This window comes from Rhinatrema bivittatum, chromosome 10 (genome assembly GCF_901001135.1).
Source record: "Rhinatrema bivittatum chromosome 10, aRhiBiv1.1, whole genome shotgun sequence".
Classification (NCBI taxonomy): domain Eukaryota; kingdom Metazoa; phylum Chordata; class Amphibia; order Gymnophiona; family Rhinatrematidae; genus Rhinatrema; species Rhinatrema bivittatum.
The window spans coordinates 74,745,674-74,767,220 of NC_042624.1; the positions used below are offsets into that span (position 1 = coordinate 74,745,674).

Sequence of the window (21,547 nt, forward strand, 5' to 3'; positions counted from 1 at the left end):
CTATTTATCCTATTCCACTGCGAAAATTGACCTGTTTCCGGTCTTTTAACCAGTTTGTAATCCAAGAAAGAATATCACTCCTATCCCATGACTTTTTAGTTTTCTTAGAAGCCTCTCATGAGGGACTTTGTCAAATTCTTTTTGAAAATCCAAATACACTACATCTACCGGTTCACCTATATCTAAATGTTTATTTACCCCTTTACAAAAGGGTTGTTACTGTTGGAGTACGTTCCATAATACAGGTGTAACTTTGTGTGGACTGGTTTGGTTTGTGTGCATTATTGCAAATCCTGGGAGTATGTTAGGTGCTATACTTCTGTTTCCATTTCTCTGGTTTTGCACTGCATGCAGAATGGCTTTTTTTGGTTTCCATTCCAGTTTCTGTCTCCATATTTGTATTTGTGATTAATTTGTACTTGGTAAAGGTTGGGTCTGTGTGTATGACCGAGATGAGGTATTTTACTAGTAGGTAGACATGTGTAATAGTCTTATTTATTGGATTTTGTAAAGAGAACATGCATTGGTGGTAAATTGCTGTCTTTTTATAAGTAGGGATATTGCACCTGGTAGTATGAAGAGCTTGTTTTGCTGTTACTGAGATGACACCAGAAATATCTTTCTGGTATGATGAGTTGTACAGCAAATGTCCTAGTTGTGCTCTGTATCCACTGTTGGAGGGGGAGAGAGGCTGGGGTGGGGTCTTACTGTTGATGCAGAGTGTATGTTTACATTTAGCCCTATGATGGTCTTGTGTTCAGTGTATTACACAGGTGAGAGCCATCTGCCAGGTGTATCCCGACAGAAAAAACGTTGAGAACTCTGGCCTAGAGGAGACTTGGGATGTCTGCAAGGGTTATAAGTTGTGTAAATAATTGTTCCTTCTGGAAGAAAGAAGACAAATGACTTTCAAATCTGTATTCTCACCACAAACCCATATGAGAATGAGTAAATATTCATCTTTGTATATTTTTGGTCACCTGGATTGTAGAACTTTTTTTGTCGAGTAAGCTGTTAGGGACCTGCATGTGTGTGTACATACCTACAGTTCAGTATATATATCTGAGCTCTCTCTCTGCAGTTGCACAGTGAGATCTGCTGTACTTCAAAACTAGACTTCCTAGAGAAGAATCATCAACCACCATGAGATTCACTGTTACCTTCTTGCTGGTCACACTGGCACTGTGCTACTACTTTGGTGAGTAATGTTTTTACAGCAGAATTAATAAAATGAAGGAGAAATGTAAGCTTTTCCAAAGTAGATATTACTGACAATAGACTAGTGCTTGGGGTTTGATTTTCATAAGACTGTAGGTTGATAGTAAGAGGAGTATTAAAGATGTAAGTCCTTGCACAGCATGTGCATATAGTACAATATCAGAGTTTCAGTTTACCCTTTTGTAGCTTTGTCTTTCAATATTTGTGCTGCCACTTCACACTGTGATATGTAGTGAGAAATTAGAATAGGACAAAGAAAAAGAGAATCATGGAATACATTTAATTTAAGATTTCTATTCCTCTCTTTGAGGCTGGACAGACACTTCAAAGCGGATTACAATATATTTGGAGGACAATTTTGTAAGAAGCTGCCTAACTTATGTGTCAGCTCACTAATCCTTTGAAAATTATCCCACAAAATATCCTGCATAAAGTTATACTTGCTATTTTGAGTGCAGCAGAATTTTGGAAAAATTTATGGGGTAAATATTCGGCTAACTTAACCGGGATATTCAGCAGTGCAGCCGTGCTGCTGAATATACCCAGATAATTTAGAGTGAGCCCGATATGTGGTATCTGGCTAACTTCAGAACTTCCCTATGGCACGTCTAGAGTTAGTAGGTTAACTTAACTGGGATATTCAGCAGTGCAGCCATGCTGCTGAATATACCTGGATAATTTAGAGTGAGCAGGATATGTGGTATCTGGCTAACTTCAGACCTTCCCTATGGCACGTCTAGAGTTAGTAGGTTAACTTAACCGAGATATTTAGCAGTGTAGCAGTGCCACTGAATATACCCAGATAATTTAGAGTGAGCAGGATATGTGGTATCTGCCTAACTTCAGACCTTCCCTATGGCACGTCTAGAGTTAGTAGGTTAACTTTACCAGGATATTCAGCAGTGCAGCTGTGCTGCTGAATAATATACCTGGATAATTTAGAATGAGCTGGATATGTGGTATCTGGCTAACTTCAGACCTTCCCTATGGCACGTCTAGAGTTAGCAGGTTAACTTAACCGGGATATTCAGCAGTGCAGCAGTGCCATTGAATATACCCCGATAATTTAGAGTGAGCCGGATATGTGGTATCTGGCTAACTTCAGACCTTCCCTATGGCACGTCTAGAGTTAGTAGGTTAACTTAACCGGGATATTCAGCAGTGCAGCAGTGCCATTGAATATACCCTGATAATTTAGAGAGAGCTGAATATGTGGTATCTGCTAACTTCAGACCTTCCCTATGGCACGTCTAGCGTTAGTAGGTTAACTTAACCGGGATATTCAGCAGTGCAGCAGTGCCATTGAATATACCCAGATAATTTAGAGTGAGCCGGATATGTGGTATCTGCTAACTTCAGACCTTCCCTATGGCACGTCTAGCGTTAGTAGGTTAACTTAACCGGGATATTGAGCGATGCAGCCGTGCTACTGAGTATACCCAGATAATTTAGAGTGAGCCGGATATGTGGTATCTGGCTAACTTCAGACCTTCCCTATGGCACGTCTAGAGTTAGTAGATTAACTTAACCAGCTAATACCGCTCCTCCCTGGAACGCCTACCTCCTGCCCCAGGATTGCCCCCAATTTACCTGGATAAATTCTAGCCGTATAATTCATTAACCGCTAGAATTTAGCCGGATAAGCCTTTTAAATATGCAGCTAATCCATTTAGATGGAGAACATTCCAGTTATCCATCTAAATGGCTTTTGAAAATATACCCTTATGTGCATAGATTTTAAAATATAAAGTACGGGGTGGTCAACAGACAGCTTCTGGTTACTATAGGTTTTGTTCAGTGGGGTGGAGTGCAGAAGGAACACTGTATTCTCCCTGTTGTTTGTACTATGTTATGTTTTACTGGGAAAGCAATAAAAATTGTTTCAAACTAAAATATAAAGTACGTGTCTAAGACAAAACAACACCTTTATTCTGCTTGGGAGTACCTCTTTACAGAGTGGGAAAAAATATATGTGAAGTCACCTTATACGCATACTTTTACTTCTGGACAATTTTATAGCAAGCCATTTCCCTGCATAAACCTTTGTTTTATTAACAGAATGGCTTAAAAAATGATCCTTTGGAGGTTTGTCACTAAATAGTGATTCTTAGTACAGTGAGATTATGAGTGTTGGGTATTTAAATAGATAGGAGGTATTACAAAACAATTACGGGTTGGGGGATAGCAAACATAGGGCCTCATTTTCCAATATCGCAGTGTAACGCATTGTTACCGCCTGCGGTAAAAAACGGGGGCGTTCCCATGCAAATCACTGTTTTATCGTGCATCGGGAAAACTTCGCCGCTCGCGAAGTTTTCGCTAACTGCGAAACGGTTTCGCGAGTCGCAAAGCAAGTTTTGCAATTTGCGAAACAAGTTTCGCGATTCGCGAACAAAAGTCCAAAATATTATTGCGGTACGCGATGTTTTCGCGGTACGCGAAACAAAGTGAAACCAAGTACCGCGTCCCGCGATAATGTGTCAGGTTTAAGAGGCCACTTCCTGCCCCTCCTCCTTTGAGGGTTTGGAAGGAGTTGTGGAGAGAGGTAGGTGTTGGAGTTAGTTGGAGTTAGTTGCTATATAATTCGAATACTGAGTGCGGTGTCTTGTTTACCTGTTGTCATCTGTTTCCCTTTACCTGTGTCCTTTGTAATATTTGTTGGAGTGAAAGTGTGTTAGTAACTTGTCTGTCCCTATCTGTGTGGAGGAGGAGGAGGCGGAGGAGGAGGAGGAGGAGGAAGAGTGTGGTGGTGGTTGTGGTGTGGAGGAGGAGGAGGAGGAGGAGTGTGGTGGTGGTGGTGGTGAGGAGGAGGAGTGTGGTGGAGGATGGAGCGTGGTAGGAGAGGACAGAAGAGGGGAGTTGAGAGTAGGGGGAGGGGGAGGGAGGAGGAGGCGGATGGAGAGGGGGAGGGAGGAGGAGGCGGGACCTAGTGGTAGGGGTATGAGGAGTAGGAGCAGGGACAGGGGTAGTGGTGGAGATAGGCAGGAGGGAAGTGATAGGAGGGTGGGGGAGGGGAAAAGGGTGAGGCAGGAGAGAATGGAGGGAAGAGGTAGGGCTAGACAGGCAGGGCAGAGGGGAAGGGAGCCGGAAGTGCAGGGGCAGGTGGGGGGGGGGGGGGAGGAAGGGAGTGGGGAATCAGGTGGGTCCGAGAGACAGGGTAGGGAGGAAACCCCTCCGGAAGTGGCACCCCAACCAGGCAGCCAGGCCAGGGTCAGGCAGCGTGCCATCAGGTTCAGCCAGGAGGACAATGACCATCTCATAGAGGGCGTTCTCCGGCATTATGCCCATTTGTTTGGAAACCTGTCAGTGAAGACCACTAAGGCAGCCAAGGGAGAGATATGGGCCACTATAGCTCGGGATCATCACACGGCACAGCGAGATACCGAGGACTGCGGATCAGGTGGCCCACCGGTACCGGGATATTAAGGCGCATCTGAAGCAGAAAATCGCTGAGAGGAATCAGTACCTGAGGGACACAGGAGGAAGGTCACCATGCCCCATCAGGTTCAGCGAGATGGAGCGGCGACTCATGCAGCGGCTGGGACCAGACGTCTTCGAGGGCTTGGATTCCCGCCTTGATACCTCCCACCTCGAAGATGGTAAGTGGGCCTGTACCCCCCTGCCCTGTGCAAAACAGAGTTTAGTCCTGGTTTCTGTTTCACTTCCCCATGTGCTCTCCAGATAAGTCCGGCTTCCCCTCTCCCCCCCCCCCCCCCCAATCAGAACCTGGCAGTCTGAGCTGTGCAAGCAATGCTGAGAAGTGTTCACATTGTAATGTTCCACATATGCAGTGCATACCTGTGCCTGCTGGGCCCATCCCCCCTGGGCCTTCCCCCATGCCGTTAGCATGGGGGAAGGCCCAGGGGGGAAGGCCCAGGGGGGATGGGCCCAGGGGGGATGGGGGGATGGGCCGTCAGCAGGGGGTACAGTTAAAACTAATCAGAGAAAGACATATGTTAAGCAACGCACAATTAAACCCTGGGATTTGTTGGCAGAGGATGTGGTTAGTGCAGTCAGTATAGCTGTGCGTAAATAAGGATTGGAGGAGACGTCCCTTACCTGCTACTAAGGTCACCCACAGAATAGCCACTGCCATTAGCAATGGTAACATGGGATATACTTAGTTTTTGGGTACATGCCAGGTTCCTGTGGCCTGAATTGGCCACTGTTGGAAGCAGGATGCTGGCCTTGAAGGACCCTTGGTCTGACCCAGTAGGGCTATTCCTTATGTGCTTACATATAATGTAAGTCATGTTGGTCAAAGCCTATGTGTCCATGTTTAATGTAACTCCAAATCAAGCCAACGCTGTGGTACTGATGATGTCTCTCTCCTTGTCCCCCTTCTTCTACAGAGCACTCTGGTCCCAGGCAGCAGACATCAGCTGCCAGCTGGGAGGGCCCAAGCACCAGCAGAGACCCACCGGGGACACGCCGCCCACCAATGCTGACCAGGCCCTTTCAAATGGATGCGACGACACAGTGGTCGGATTCGGAGGAGGACGAAGAGGTGCGGCCCACCGGAGCAGCCACAGGCAGCCCCCTAACCCTGACCGAGACCCTGGAGGATTTTGGGTGGGGGCCCTCCCCCACCCATCTGCACCTCCTGACGTTTGAGGAAACACCGCCCAGTATGTCCACACCGGTAATGTCACCAAGCAGCCCTGCACCATTGGATGTGGCAGCAATGGCAATCCCACATCCCCCAGCACCACAAGCACCTCCAGCAGCACCACCCCCACAACCATACCGGGAACCCCTGCCAAGCAGACACGAGGAACAGCTAAGAAAGGAATACCGTGCTCTCAGGAGAGCGGTCAGACAGCTCAGCCGTGACCTCCAGCTCCAGACTGCAGCCACCACACAGGCAGGGAATACCATAGCTGCAGCAATTGGGACCCACAATACTAAATATATTGCTGCAAATCCTCCAGCGGATGCAGGACCAGCAGGTGGCCTCCTCATCCACTATATCCACACCCAAGCCAAGTCCCTCAGGGTCCCGAGGCCGCAGGGGCCGTTCCCCGAAGAACCCCCCACCTCCCACCGGACCATCAAAACGTGGCAAGGGACCCTGAGGGGGCCAACAGTTCCCACAAACCGGGTGGCGCTGTTACTCCCACCCATTACTGGGATGGCCATCCCACAGAGGGGCAGTGCCGTCGAGATGGAAGAGGATGTCCCGCTGGCTGCTCCCCACAGAGGGGCAGTGCCGTCGAGATGGAAGCACCATACAAAGCTGCTGAGGTGCCACCTCCCACCCACCTGGTCACCTGGCTCACCGCCATCCGCTGCGCCACTGTGCTGTGTGCCGCCTTCTGTTCTCAAGGGATGCAAAACTGGCAGTCTGCTGTAGGATGACCGGTCTGCTGAAGGGATGTCAATGCTGGTTGTGGGGTGCGTTCTGTGCAACATGTCTCCAAATGGCACTTGGCCTGTGTGTTCCTGGGCCTCTTCCTGCTGCCATGCCGCTGCTGTGTCTTCCTGGGCCTCCTCCTGCTGCCATGCCGCTGCTGTGTCTTCCTTGGCCTCCTCCTGCTGCCATGCCACTGCTGTGTCTTCCTGGGCCTCCTCCTGCTGCCATGCCGCTGCTGTGTCTTCCTGGGCCTCCTCCTCCTGCCATGCCGCTGCTGTGTCTTCCTGGGCCTCCTCCTGCTGCCATGCCACTGCTGTGTCTTCCTGGGCCTCCTCCTGCTGCCATGCCGCTGCTGTGTCTTCCTGGGCCTTCACTGCTGTGGCCAGACCCTTCATGTTTTTGCCTGCTGCCTACATGCTGAACCGCTGGATACCTTGTCTGCTGGCTGGCCTTTCACTCTGCTGGCTGGCCTCTCAGGCTGTCCCCTTTCAGTGCACTCTTTCAACATGGACCGCCTGGGGCCTGGCCTTTCACTCTGCTGGCTGGCCTCTCAGGCTGTCCCCTTTCAGTGCACTCTTTCAGCATGGACCGCCTGGGGCCTATGCCTGTCTACACATTGCATACTGACCAGCGGTAATCTATGTATTGCAGTATCCAAGCTATTGGGGTGCCACTTCCTGTTTCTCCGTTCCTAGGTAATCATGCTTTGCCAGTACTGATAACACCCACTGCCTGCATATGTGTATATACTGCTGATGGTGGAGTGATGTAGTACAGAATTGGTCCACTTTGGATCTATTAGCTATCTAGTACTTGCAGATAATGAATACCTAGGAACATGAAATGTACGCTGTAACTGCTGACCTAATGATTGCCCATACCCTGCAGAATGTTGCCAGGAATAAAAATCCTGTTTAACCTGCCACCTTTTGTGTCCTCGTTATGTTCCTAAGGTGCCCTTAGTGTACCCCCCCCCCCCACCCACACACACACTCCATGCATGCTATATCCCACATTGCACCAATGCTGAGTTATCAAACTGGCCCCTGCCTGAGGTTCTGTATAGCAACATCTCCACCTGTCTTTCACATACCTTACAGTGTAAAACATAGGGGAGTACCTGACATGCCCCTGACAGTAGAAGAGGTATTGTTCCTCAGTACAGGGAATGCACAGTAAGGGAGCGTGCTGATATATTGGCAGCTCTCCTGATCTATGTGGAAAGGGGAAGGGGTGGGCAGCTGTCTTTTGCTACAGCAGTGCTGATGTCATGCACTGTTGGCAGTGAGGAGTCCAGACACGTATTTCCTACCTGGGTTCAGTAGCGTAGACATCTCTGCATGACAAACACCACATATGTGAGGCTAACTGATGCTAAGGTACTAACAGACTTTGCTTCCTAGATTGGTCTCTCACCTGTGCAGGTAAACGGAAAATGCCTTCCACCATTGCTGGGTGACTGACCGAGAGGTTGCCAACCTCTCGTGCCATGCCCGACATCCATGATAGTGGTGGCGCATGCACACTCTTACTTTCCAGGCACCATTGGCATACAATACTGTGTAGCCCTTTCCAGCTGTACATGCTAAGCATGTACCCTGTGAAACTCAGATAACAGTGTACCTCCCCACCATGGCAGCATGGCTGTGTGCCAGGGACGGCGTCCAATAGTTACTCTCTTAGCATTAAGGTTGTGGGCCACTGAAACGTGAGCCATGGGAAGGTTAATGTTGCTATCTGCATGCCGTGTATCAAAAGAGTTGCACAGACTGTCAGCAGCCAGCTAAGTGGGCTGTTAGTCGTACGGAGAGGGCACAATATTATTGCAAATCTGTCATACCTGTTTACAGGGTGCAAGCGGTGTAGGCCATGCTCAACAGGCCTTAAGTGTGTTTAGCGGGTGTCCATGTGCACACAGATGTGGTGACTGCTGGTGTGCAGTCACTGTTAATCACCCGTATGGGAAATAGGGGGTCTGAGGAGCGCAAGGTTTGCAAGAAGGCGTCACCATCCGTAGTGATCCACATGTCTCCGGTGCCATCGCCCAGCTGTGGGGTGTGCATGGACCCTTTAGAATGTGGGGCTCGTCCACCATGTGAACACTGTCTCACAGCCAACACTGTGTGGGTCACAGTCCTACACTGTCTTAAAATAGTTTACCTCGCCACACACACATACAAGCCACTGTACACGGTTAACTGTCATTGTTGATGGCGCATGTTCTTTGGATACCAGTACAGTCCAGTGACCGGTATCTGTCAGTGTTGATGGATACTTGGTATACGTTACTAACTCTTCACAGAACCACTATCAGTAACAATCTACAGACACCCTGTGGACTTTCCTCCTGACAGGTGTGCAGTTGCTAATGTTACAGGTAAGCAATGTAGCTCTCACATCATTATCAGCAGAGTATGTCCTTCTCCACATACTGTGTGACGTGTCACCATCACATAATATACCCACCTCATCCCTGTATGTCTACATACTCTGTCTTGCACCTCCTGTACCTGTAAGCCTTTATTCAGGGACATTATGTGGATGGGACATATACCCTCCCAACGTAGCGATATGGGTGCATCTATGTCACTCGGAGGGCCATGTAGGCCCATGTGTGGCCCATATTCCCTCTATTCCTGCACACTGCTCTGCTCCCTGTAACAGGGAGAACCACTGTCCGCCAGCACTTGCGGACTACATGCTTGGGCAGCGAGATAAAGGGGTCCTCTTCACCTATGGCCTGTCAGGCATTGCCACAGGTCATACAGTATGTGCCAACACTAATATTCTGCTGACAATGATGTGTGAGCAACAGTGGTTACCTGTAAACCTCTGAACAGTACACCTGTAGGTAGGTGACTCCATTGGGGTTCTGCAGCATCTAAATGATAATGGTTCTGGTAAGGGTCAGTAACATATATAGAATATATGTATCACTGGGTGTCACACCAAATTCAGTAATTAAGTATGACTCGGTTTGTGCAGCCATGGAGGTGTGAATCCCTGACTGATGGGCTGCCCCTGCAGGTGGACATGTGGAAGCTCTGAGCCGTCGACCTATTGCCATACAGGGTATAAGGTGTTGCCTACATGTCCACACCAGGGTGTGGCCTGTGTATGTAGTGGTTGACAGGCCAGGTGCAACACTGAACACTGCCATGCTATTTGTCAGCACCCTTAGGCACATAGTGCTTCCCGGCCACTTTCCACCTCATGAGTGACAGGTAGCCATGTGTGAGGATACAGCATGTAGCGTTCAGCCTGTTTAACATCTGTCCATTCAGTTAGTGGAACTCCTGGACCACAGAACTGTGGCGCAGCTTGGAGCACAATTGTTAGGATGCACATGTGCTTGGCCAAGTGTGAGGTTTCACAACACTGTAGCAGGGCATGGCATCAGCTCATGGCAACGTTGGCCCTCCCTATATATCCGTGAGGAGGACATCTCCGGGTGCATCGTGGTGGCGTGCTGCCAGAAGGGGGCACCCTTATAAGGTACTGTACATGGTGGCTCTATGTGTAATTCTGCATGGTATCATGGTTGAGGGGCAAACGTGAGAGCGTTTGGTGCAGAGGGAGGGTGTGTTACGCAGAGGCTGGGTACCACCTGTACACCGAGATGCCATCCTGCTATGGGCTGGTGCAGTAGCCACCCACACACCGACACGTGGCATTTACACTAGTTGCGTGGCATGTGCATGCATGTATTGTGGGCAGACTGGGTGGAGATAGGGCTGTGGTCAGAGTGCAGACCGGACATCATCCCACCTGTTCACCTTCCTGCCCAGCGTACCATTGTACTGTACCGTATGAGGGTGACAGTGCAGTGAATCCTACATACATTAGGATCCAAATATGTGTGCACTCATATGATAGAGGCCGACATTAGTTCCTCACCCTGTCTGAACCCCTGTCATCCTCATCACTGCAAGTAGCAAGCAAGGAGAAGGCTGTTGCAGGACACTAATGTGTGTCAGCTAGTGGATTATCCTTCACACCCATGCATGTGCTGGTGTTCCAAACAGCTCTGGAATATGGTGTGCATAGGTTGTGTGCTGAAAGTCTATTCCCCTGTTTCGGACACCTAGCACACATTCATTGGTCCCGCTCATTGATCACCGATCCTTCCCATGCCACAACCAGGTGACTTCCCACACAGGGGTAGTACTCATGTTAGGAAACGGGAATGACCTGTACATCTATCACCATCATCACCTGCCTAGCCGTATATCTGGCCCCCTTCATGCATACATTTCACCCGGTGCAGCCTCCTTTAGTAGTCTGCCACCTCCATATGGGCGACACATGGGTAATGCGGGTTCAGTGAAAGGGTTGCCCTCTATGGGCTGTTTGCATGTGGGATATTTACTTCCTTTATGTGCACATCCAGACCTGTGCTGGACTGCTGTGTGGTCATCTGTCAATAGTGACATTAGTTACTCATCCTACTCAGCAGTAAGGCTGCTATGATGAGGGCGTTGGTAGAGCCAACACGGTTATGATGGGTTGTGTTTGCACGAGCATCATTGACTGTTTGTCTGCTCACCAGGAGCATGCTGTAGGGGTACACATGGCTGGTCGGCGGTGCGTCCACAGTCCACAAAATGGCTCCTGAGCTATAGAACCAACTGCTGGTGGCTTACGTGGTAACAGCCACACCCAGATCCTAGCCTTGTGCCGCTGTGACCCTTTTGTGGGTGCTTGCGCTGCCCATCTGTTGCGGCCATGTCCGAAGAGGCACTCTGTTACTGTCCTGGGAGCCTCTTTGGCATTTTGCACACTTCTCCATGTTTGCAAACATTGCGGCCTGCTACTTTCGGCACCCTATACACATTGGAAGGGCACTTGACAGCAGATTGAGGGGGACTGCGTCCTTGTCACATCCACCTGTCAGTCCTCTTGTGAGGACTGAACCCTCAGTAATGGCCATCGATCACACAATGGAGCAGTATTCACATGCATGCATCCTCCTTCTGCCAGCCTGGCCGATCAGCTGTGCTGCTGCTGCTGCTGTCCTGTCTAAGAGGTGGCTGCCAACAGTCACCATTTTTGCAACAAATGTGACATGTGGGTGGGTACCCCCATGTAGCAGCTCAGTGCAGACAGCACTGATAACAATGTTTACAACTGACATGTTATGACAGGGGTATGTACGGGCTGCATGAAATGGTGGCTGTGGGTCCCAACAGGGGACAGCTATATCAAGGAGAGTCTGACAGCCTGTGTGTGTGCTCGTGCCAGGAGCATGCATGGCCAGGTGGCTTTTACCGTGCTTGTCAGGCACACTGTGCTCATCACTAACTGCATCACATTATGTGTGCCATATCAAGCATGACACAGGTGTGTGGTACCCCTTGGACAGCAGGTGTGCTGTGGACACCAACCCTGAGCTCTGCTGCTATTCCATCAGTAGTTATACTGTGACTAAGCAGTTCATAATGTTGATGGGGACATGATGGCCAGGGCGTTCCATACTGTACTAGTATTCACAGACCATATACATGTACATTACACAATGTGCACATGAGCATCTCAGGATTGACATTCCTTACACAAGACACACGGTGGCTGCACCCTTTGCTGCCCTGCCCTGTTGTGGCAGCAATGCGCGGCTGCCCATTGAGCCCCCATCACTGGTTTCACAGCCAGAGACGTGATGTGAGCAGCCATAGGTTTCAAGTGGTACTGCATGGATATGTAGGCCAGAACACATGTACATGCATAGTCAGTGACAGGGAGCCCAGTGGAGGGTGTGTGTAAAACTGAACCACCGACCCATGGGAGCTGCCACTGTGACAGATCCTTCATGTCTGTACGACATGCCTTTATGGAGGCAGATACACAGTATTGGTGGGCCCATGACAGCACAGTGGCCTACATACTGCCATAGCTGTGTGGGGGGCGAACTGTACATGCGTCTCCTTTCCGTCACTGCGATACCTTGTAGCAGCATACATCCCCCACAACCATGTGCCTGCAACCAGATAGCTGCCTGTCCTTTCAGACAGCTGCAATGACCCCAGAGGTGTGTTGATGTGGTATGCTACAGTGATATGGGACCTTCAGATCAGTGTGGTCAACGCCAGATGTGCTGTCGTCTCACACACCCATTCATGAGGCGTCAGGGGGTTGTAGGGATCCTATGTGTTCCCTGCTGTGTATTGAGGCTCTGCTGCCTAGGCCCTCACTGATACCACTTGTCTACTGAAGGGTCGTTAGAGTTGCCACAAGATGCATATGACTAGAATATTGAGGACTGGGAAAGAGGGTTAGAGTGACGTAGGTAGGGTTCATTACTCCTAATGGCCATCAATGACGCACCGATACGCATGTTACCGTGATGGCATTATGCACTAACAGAGGTGTGGGCAATTACAGGTACAATTATTGAATGGTGTTAGCAATTCAGGGGAGGAGTGTGAGTGTGTTGTGTCTCATGGGGACAAGTGTGTACAGTACTGTCATCCTTGCTGGGATGTCATTATGTAGCAAGTGCTTAGTCCAATGGCACCAAATACGTAACACACATACAGCACCTCCGCAGAGCCGGGAGCCAGCCCTTAGCCACCCTATTATGGGCTATACACTCTGAGGTACGGCACCACCCCCAAACAGTTGTTGGGTGGACAGACGTAGCAGGTGAGGCACATAGCAGACTGAAAAGGGGATCTGCACATGACACTATATCCTACGCCATCAGTGGGCAAACTGCCCTATTGGGCCATGGTTCTGTCCCATGCCAACCTTAAAAGTGTGTCTGTATAAGGCGTTGGCGAACCTGGCTGCCACTGACTGTGTTTTCATGCCGTCGGGCACGTGCACATGGGGGATCAGGTCTGAGGTCGGGATCTATAGCCACTGGAATTCCATGCCGAAGAGCCACATTATGGAACACACAGCAAAGCAGGATTATCCTAGCAACCTTGCATGGGGCATACAGTAACGCTCCCCCACTCTTGTCCAAACATCGGAAGCGGCTCTTCAAAAGGCCGAAGGTACGTTCAATGACTGAGCGTGTAGCACTTAAAGCCGCATTATAGGCCAGCTGTCGCGCCGTGGCAGGCTGGAGGATTGGGGTCATAAGCCAGGGCCTGCATCCATAGGCTGCTTCTCCTGTAGCAATGAGATAGGCAAACCATTACAAATTATGATGTTTGTGTCACATGGGTGTATGTGCTCAATACATGCAGTAGAACCAGATGGCACGAGGCAGCCCATTTCAGTTGGCCCACACCCTATGTGTGTGGCTGCCGGATTGCTTGGCCACACAGCTGGTGTGTGTCTATTAGGCGGTATAGCACGAGAAGGGCCCCTAGACAGTGAGGTATATATCAGCAGTGTGTATGCGGTCGCTGCGTTACAACACTGTCCTTACAGATCACATCCCTGTGTTTGGATCATATGCACCATGCACTGCAGTCATTCTGTACAGACATATCTGCTCATCTGCACCTTTTATGTAGGTATGCATACCCAATAACATACATGGTGTACACAGGCTGCCCCTCACTGTGGCACAAATGTCAGGAAGTGAGCATGCGCAGTCTCAGGAACGTAAGGACCTCACAAACACCTGTGGATGTGAGCTGCCCTTACATGACAGGTCTAAACTCACCTGGGACACTGCCAGTAGCCATGGCTAGGCCAAATATGTGTAGGCTGTCCACTAGTGCAGTGAGGTGAACAAGCCAAGGCACATACAGACCATACAGGGGCTGCTGTGTACCTCCTGCTTGGCAGCCAATAGCAAGTGGTTGGGTGCATGAGCCATTCCACCACTTAAGGTCACACAATGAGTCACTCAGGTCTGTTGTGATGGGGACATATGGCTCCATCCCGACAGGCATCTACATCACATTTGTGTGGCATTACAGAGATGCACATTCCCAATATGTTAGATGTATGTTAATGTCTATCTTACCTACAAGCCAACCATCGCCATACAGGCTACCTTCAAATTTGCGGAACAGAGCTGATTGCCTGAGTATGAAGGAATCGTGTGCTGATCCCGGAAAGCTGGACATCACCAAGAGGATCCGCATTCCAGCATCACACACCACTTGCACGTTGAGGGAGTGGAACTGCTTCCTGTTGCGGTAGGCTGCCTCCGTCTCATGGGGTGGAACGATAGCCACATGAGTGCAGTCAATAGCTCCGATTACATTCGGAAAGCGGGCAATGTCATAAAACCCACGCTTGAGGTCCATCAGGTCCTGTCTGTTGCGTGGGACTGCTATGTAGCAAGGTATGCGGTCCATAACAGCTTCAATGACCTGGTGCAGACACCGGGAAACGGTGCTCTGTGACATCCCACCCACAACAGCTACCATGGATTGGAAGGAGCCACTTGCTGTGAAGTGCAGGGCGGCCAAGAGTTTGGTCAGGCCGGGGAAGGCACAGCTCTTTCGGGTTCGAGACTCAAGGGCACCTCGTATGTCTTCATATATTTCCAGGATGGCACAAGTGCTGAGGCGATAACTGGTGATCACAACATCCTCTGGCATACCCAGCAATGAAGTTCGTGGAAGATAGATCCGCTGCCTGTACCCATGGCGAGGTCGACCGACATCCCGGCGTCTGCGTCTGGCCTGCTCAGCCATGGAGTGCACCTGCCCCATACACTGTGAATGTGTAGATGGTATGGTGAAGATAGACCTACTAAGAACAGGCCTTTTTATTGGCCAGCTGTACCTTTGTAGGTCTGTGGGGATTGGTTTTCCACATTTTCCGTTCACTGCGATACTATCGCTGTGCGTGCTATGTGCCGCGAAACAGTGTATCACATTTGAAAGAGGTGTAGTTATTGGCCGCGTTAGGAGCCGCGCTAACACCGCTGCCCTTTCGCGGTACGAGATAGCTACTCCCTACTTTACATTTACCCCGCCCCAACTCCGCCCCCTGAATACTTAATTGAAAATTTGCATTTGCGAGCCGCGATAACTGCTTTTATCGCGGTTTGCAAATTTATCGCACGCGCTAAGGCCGTATCGCGCGCGGTAACTCCTTGGAAAATGACCCCCATAGTCTTTGATGTTAGGGTTAGAAATCTGTTCTTAGGGATTTTTTCATGGGAGAGTCTGCCACAGTTGTTTGTTTGGCTTGCGTGGCTCTTAGGGAGTTGTAGGGCACAGGTGTGTTGGTTTGAGGCTTTGTTTGGGGTCAAGGCTGTTACTACTGTGCTTTGCTGGCTGAAAATCCACATCTTCAATTGGCAACAAAAGGCCAAGGCAAGAGCTCAAAAGGGCAGGAGCTACTCCATTGAAGGTTCTGGATCTGGTTTTTTTTTGTCAGCCAGAGGGTTTTGCGGGAGGGGATGGCCAGGCATTGATTTTCACTTAACTGTGGGTTTTGGGACAAATGTTATTCCTTTCAAGTAGGTGGGACCAAGGACCTTCCAGGTATTGAATGTAATGGGTAAGATATAAAATTTAAATCACAGTGAGATTTGAAGCCAGTGCAGTGAGATTAGGAGGGGGAGGCCCATTCTCATTTTCTGCAGTTAGTGATTGCTCTGGCAGTGGAGTTTGGTGATTGGAGATTGGGGTGCCCTCTGTACATGGCATTGTAATAGTCTAGAGGAGTGAGAACTAAATTTGTATAAAACCAAACAATCTGTGCAACAACTAAAAATAGAAAAATAACTAACCACTTGCAATTATTATATACTGAGAGAGAAGCTGTTACTTATAGGTAAGTTTTATGCCTTTCAAGACAGTTGAAGTACTGAGAGGAGGTTAAGTGCTTATTAGGGATGCACATTTGTTTAAAACAAATAAGCAAAAACACTGAATCGGGTAGATTTGTTTCAGTTCATAGTTAATAAATAGTAATATCCAGTGCCTTCAAAGTTTAATGACTATTTTCATTTTCACTCATATTTGTTTCCATTAAATTCTGAGACATGTAAAAACTGTGGAAATATTTTTCTACCGGGCCCTGGCCTCAGGCCGTATCTTGGTAGACAAGACCCAGGCCTAGGCCTGCAGCTTAGCTCAGATCTAATTCTGGGGCCCAGTCAATGTTGGGAACCAATGCCGGGGCCCGGTCCTAGGTCTAGACCCGAAGCTGGGTCCCAGCATGAGTCTGGGTCCTGATCTCTGAGGCTAAGGTCACTCTCCAAGGCTTAGTCCTGAGCTGAAGCTGGGTCCCATCGCCAGGACCAGATCTAGGCCTAGAGCCAAGGACTATTGCCAGGTCTGACGATGAGACCCAGCTGAAGCCAGATCCTGGTGCCAGGGCCCAGGCCTAAGCTAGGCCCAGGACCAGAGGTCCAGGAAGAGGCCATCTGGCATCTTCTTTCTTGGTCCAGTGAATGATAATGATATCATCTGCCCAGAGGATGAGCTGAAATGATGCTACTATGGTGCCTTTCTCCAGAATGGACGGGACCCATCCTTGGGCTAGGAACCAGCATTGGTCTGGGTCCTAGGCCCATTTTTCTTTGATAGTGAAGTCCATGGTGCCTTTTCCTTTTGACTTAATTATAAAACAAAAAAAATGAATGAAACAAATTAACACTTTTTTTTAAATTAATGAAACTAATTGAGGTGCTACTGAAATAACTTAAACTGGAATGAATTTTTCGTTCTGCATATCCTTGTTGTATAGTAGTTAGATTTACTTTATGAATCTTATTATAAACTTCTTAGCATATAGGATAATCTATATTAAAAAATGTAAATAAATAAAAATTTGGGGCCATAAGCATGGAATGAACAAAATAATAAATAGCCAAACATGTTTGAGTCATAATAATAACTCCTGAAATAATATTTGAACTATTTGGATTTGTTTGTCTGGTGAATTAATGGATTCTTCTTTCATTTTCAGCTGCTGTTGCCTGTGAAGAGCTGATGCAGGCAGATGAGCATGGAGACATTGTGCAGGGGCTTGATGGAGAAGATGCTGTCACCTGGCGGCAATAGAAGATTTCCCTTTTTTATGTAAGTGAGAGTAGGATATGTCTGTATAGTTATTCTTGAGAGTAAAATAATTTAAAACATGGGATGGGTAGACAATGTCTGATTCTTTCTAAATCCCATTCCTTATCATATGACCATACCATTTCAGTTACATGGGCTTTGCTCACAGAATTTTATGCACACGTAGGGTGGGCAGTTTTCTAAACGGATACTTCTGCACATACATGTGCTTTGAAATTTGCCATCAAACAGGGCTGGTGAAAGCACTAGGCAGACTAGGGTGCTACAGGAGGCAGCCACCTGGTATTTTCACTAGCTCTGCTTAGATGTCGAAGCGACATTCTGGAGCAGGGTCCTCCTGGTGGCAGGATCATGGGTCTCCTTCTTCCCACCCTTGGGGGCCCAGAAAATGAAGCGTCTCATGGGCCCATGAAGGCAGAAGAAGAAGAAGACCTGCTCACACCAGAAGGAGCAGGAAGCCAGGGCCCCACAAAACTGGAAAAAAAATAATAAGCTTTTGAGGCCTTGAAGAACAACATCAGCTCTGCTCCAAGGGAGGAGCTGAAGTAGTGGTTGGATACTTTCAGCCATCAAAGTGAAGAACAAGAGCAGTGTTCTGGCCCAGAGGTGAAGAGAAGAGCAGGAGCAGTAGCCAGATTTTCTAGGCTTAAAGGCACTGTTTGCCCTATAAAAAGGGAGAAAAAGGAATTGTCTGCATTGCCTGAAGGTCTGAGGAGGAGGCTGCTGCTGCCTGCATATTTCGAGGGTGAGGAGAGAGAGAGAGTCTGTGTGTGTGTGTGTGTGTGTGTGACTGTCTGAGATCTGTCTGAGATGTAGGAGAGACATTCACACCCACTCACACATAGTCAAACACACAAAGAGTGTGTTTGTGCAGGTGAGACAGTGTATGAAAGAGAGTTAAGATGTGTAAGTGTATGTGTGGGAAATATTGTGTGTGTGTAAGTGTGTGCAAGAGAGAGCATAGGTGTGTGTGAGAGTGCATATGGATGAGTGAGAGAGAGAGAAAACATGTCTGTGTGTGAATATATGTAAAAGAACATGCATGTGAGAGTGTATAAGAGAGTGTGTGAGAGACAGAGCCTGTGTGTATGTAAGAGAGATAGATAGCATGTATGAGAGAGAGTGTGTATGTGTGTTTGTGTGTGTGTGTGAAAGTAAGTGTTTGTGAGAGAGTGGGGATATGTACAAGTGCGCATGTGTGTGAGTGTGAGAGAGAGTATGTGTGCATGTGTGTGTGTGAGAGAGTGAGAAAGTATGTGTATATGTGAGAAAGCATGTGTGTGTATGTGTGTGTGTGAGAGAGGGAGAGAGAGAGAGAGAGAAAAGGAAGATGTAAGAAAAAGCATGTGTGTGTATATGTGCATGTGCATGTAAGTGAGAGAGTATGTGTGTGAATGTGTGGAAAGCATGTGTATGTTTGTAAGACAGAGTGTATGTGTGTGAAAAAGAGAAAACATGTATGTGTGTAAACAAGTAAGTGTGTGAGTGTGTGTGTGTATGCTTGTGTTTGTGTGTATATGAGATAGCAATAGGAGAGAGACTTAGCATGTGTATGTGTGAGTATGTGAGGAGAGAAGAAAGTTTGTGCTGCTCCACAGTCCCCTCTCCTTCCCACAGCTCTCTAACTAATCCTTGAAAATCTCATAATGACTGGAAATCAAAAGCTCCTGGATATGGAGAGCAATGGGTCATTTTATACTTGGTTTAAATTATTAGGTGTTATTTGATGGGTTTGCTGTTTTGAAATATGTACTAGTGTTAGGGGAATTTTAAAAAATTATATTAATTTTTACTTATTGGATATAAATGTCAGCTGATTTGAATTATTCTTTTTAGTAGTATGGTTTTACTATTACAAATGATGTTTATATTTCTTGATTTTATTGTTTGATGTTTTATGAGGTATGGTAATGTTTCTATTTTTCCGTTATTGCTTACAGAGGTCTTGCTTGCTCTAGATTGTTTTTTGTCTGCACATTACTATTTATATTTTATGGTCTATTTATTCTGGCTTTTTTTGGTAAGGGTCTGTTTGTGTTCCTCATATGTGACCAATGTAAAATATTCTGCTAGGGTGTCATTTAAGTAGCGTGGGAAATGGAACCACCTTTTATGGTGGTGTTATGCCTGAGTTAGTCTGCAGGATGGCTGCACCGCAGCAAGCAAAACCGCACTGCCGTGTTATGGCTGGCTGCTGGCTAACGCCCGAGTGCCCCCTGCTTCACCCTCTCGCCCCCCTGTAGCACAGGGTTCATCATTCCGCATGTCCTTAGCACAGAGTTCATCATTTCGCATGTTGAATCCTGGCCTTAGACGGGATATTCAGTAGCCTGGCTATGCTGCTGAATATCCCTGTAGAAAGCGCTACCAAGACAGATAACTTATCTAAGTACCGCCACCCTGATCCTCCTATGGACCGCCCACAACTTATGTGGCTAACTAGATATTCAGCGGTTGCTAGATAGCCAGATAAGTCCTATTTATTTGGCTATCTAGCATTGAATATCAACCTCTTTGTGTTGTAGTTTTCTAAATTGAGAATATGAATGAATTCACCATTTTGATTTTTTTCTTCTTTTTAAGGGCTCACCGAGGCTGAATTTGCTTTATCTTCCGGTTTAACACAAGGGCTCATCTTCCAGTTCTTCTCATGCATGAACTCTGCCATCCTCCAGGATATTTTCATGTCTTTGCTGGCTCTTGTATTGCTTTATTCAGGAAAATAAATGTAGGCTAATGGCACTATGTAAACAACTTATCCAATTCCACTAATAAAATAAAAGCTTTGAAATTCCAGGTGCGTCTGTGTTATTTACTGTATTATGATGCAGAAGATCCTCACAACTCATAATATGTCAGTAAAATAAAATATACAGAGACAGTCTCATGACTCAGTCCACAGCGCTGAGCACTTTGACACAGAAACCTTGAGAGTGCATCTCCTGTCTTGTGAGGCAAAAGGGGCTCAGGTGTGGGGGACAGGTTTTGTGATTCATGCAGGGAAATTGGCCTTTCTGAAACTTGCCCTCAGTGGGGATAAATGTAAGTGCAGCCTTCCATAGCACACACTCTTCTGCCCTTCTCAGCTGCCCGCACAGCATAGCTTGCACAAAGTGCCCAGACGCTGAAAACGCCTTTACCTTACACTAATGTTCAACCAAACACCACTCACGTTGCTTCCTTTGAATATTAGCATATTCCAAATCCTACAGAATGCAGCAGCTAGAGTTCTAACCAGTGAAAAGAAAAGAGATCACATCACACCTGTCTTAAAATCACTTCACTGGGGGGCCCGAGTTGGAGGAAAGAGGGGCGACCAGTCCTGCCGTCACTTGTTTTGAGACCCGATAACAACCAGGGTAAGCCCCGGTACAGCAGAGGAGACCCGGTTCCTGGGACCCCAAACGAGGCGGAAGTGACGTCAGTGGAGCGTCCGCTCCTTTAAATTGAGGAGCAATCGGCGCTCGCCGCCGTCCGGCGCGTGCCGCTTAGGCAGTGGCTAGGCCGCGCGCTTCATTACAGGCTGGGAGGCTGATATCAACTTGGCTGACGAACTGCTAAGCCTCATCCTTCTACCTCTATTTTTTGGCGACGGAAGAGTGAGTAAATCCCACAAGGAGTTATATTACAGTATTGATTATAAATATGCCTCATACTAAGAGAAAGGGCAAGGTCAGGCAGGATGCCTCTACCCCTGCCAGACCAGGCCCCTTACAAACTACCTTGACTGGTTTTTACTCTCACACAGAAAATGTAACCCCGGAGTGTCCCATTACAAGTGGAGATTTTGAGCAGATATCTCCCTTGTCGGGAGAAGTGAGCCTTAGTCCCGGGGTCCCAACGACACCAATTCAACCAATGACCACTGCTGGTATTTGTGACCAAGGCTCTCCAGTACTACGGACTGCGTATGTGCCGGTTAGCCCGTTAGAGGAAGTTCATAATAATCCAGCAGTGATGGTAAAGGAGAAGTGGGAATCCCCATTACTCCAGCGATTGGATCAAAGATCTGGTGAAATAAGTGGGAGAACTA

The 21,547-nt window shown here is 48.0% G+C and overlaps 1 long non-coding RNA gene across 1 annotated transcript; it reads left to right on the top strand.

The window, feature by feature from the left end:
* The first annotated feature begins 1,080 nt into the window (after window positions 1-1,080).
* On the top strand, window positions 1,081-20,187 carry LOC115099703. Its single transcript, XR_003858861.1, has 3 exons — window positions 1,081-1,198; window positions 17,402-17,514; window positions 20,098-20,187. It is a non-coding gene; the product is annotated as an uncharacterized LOC115099703 (long non-coding RNA).
* Window positions 20,188-21,547: the final 1,360 nt, after the last annotated feature.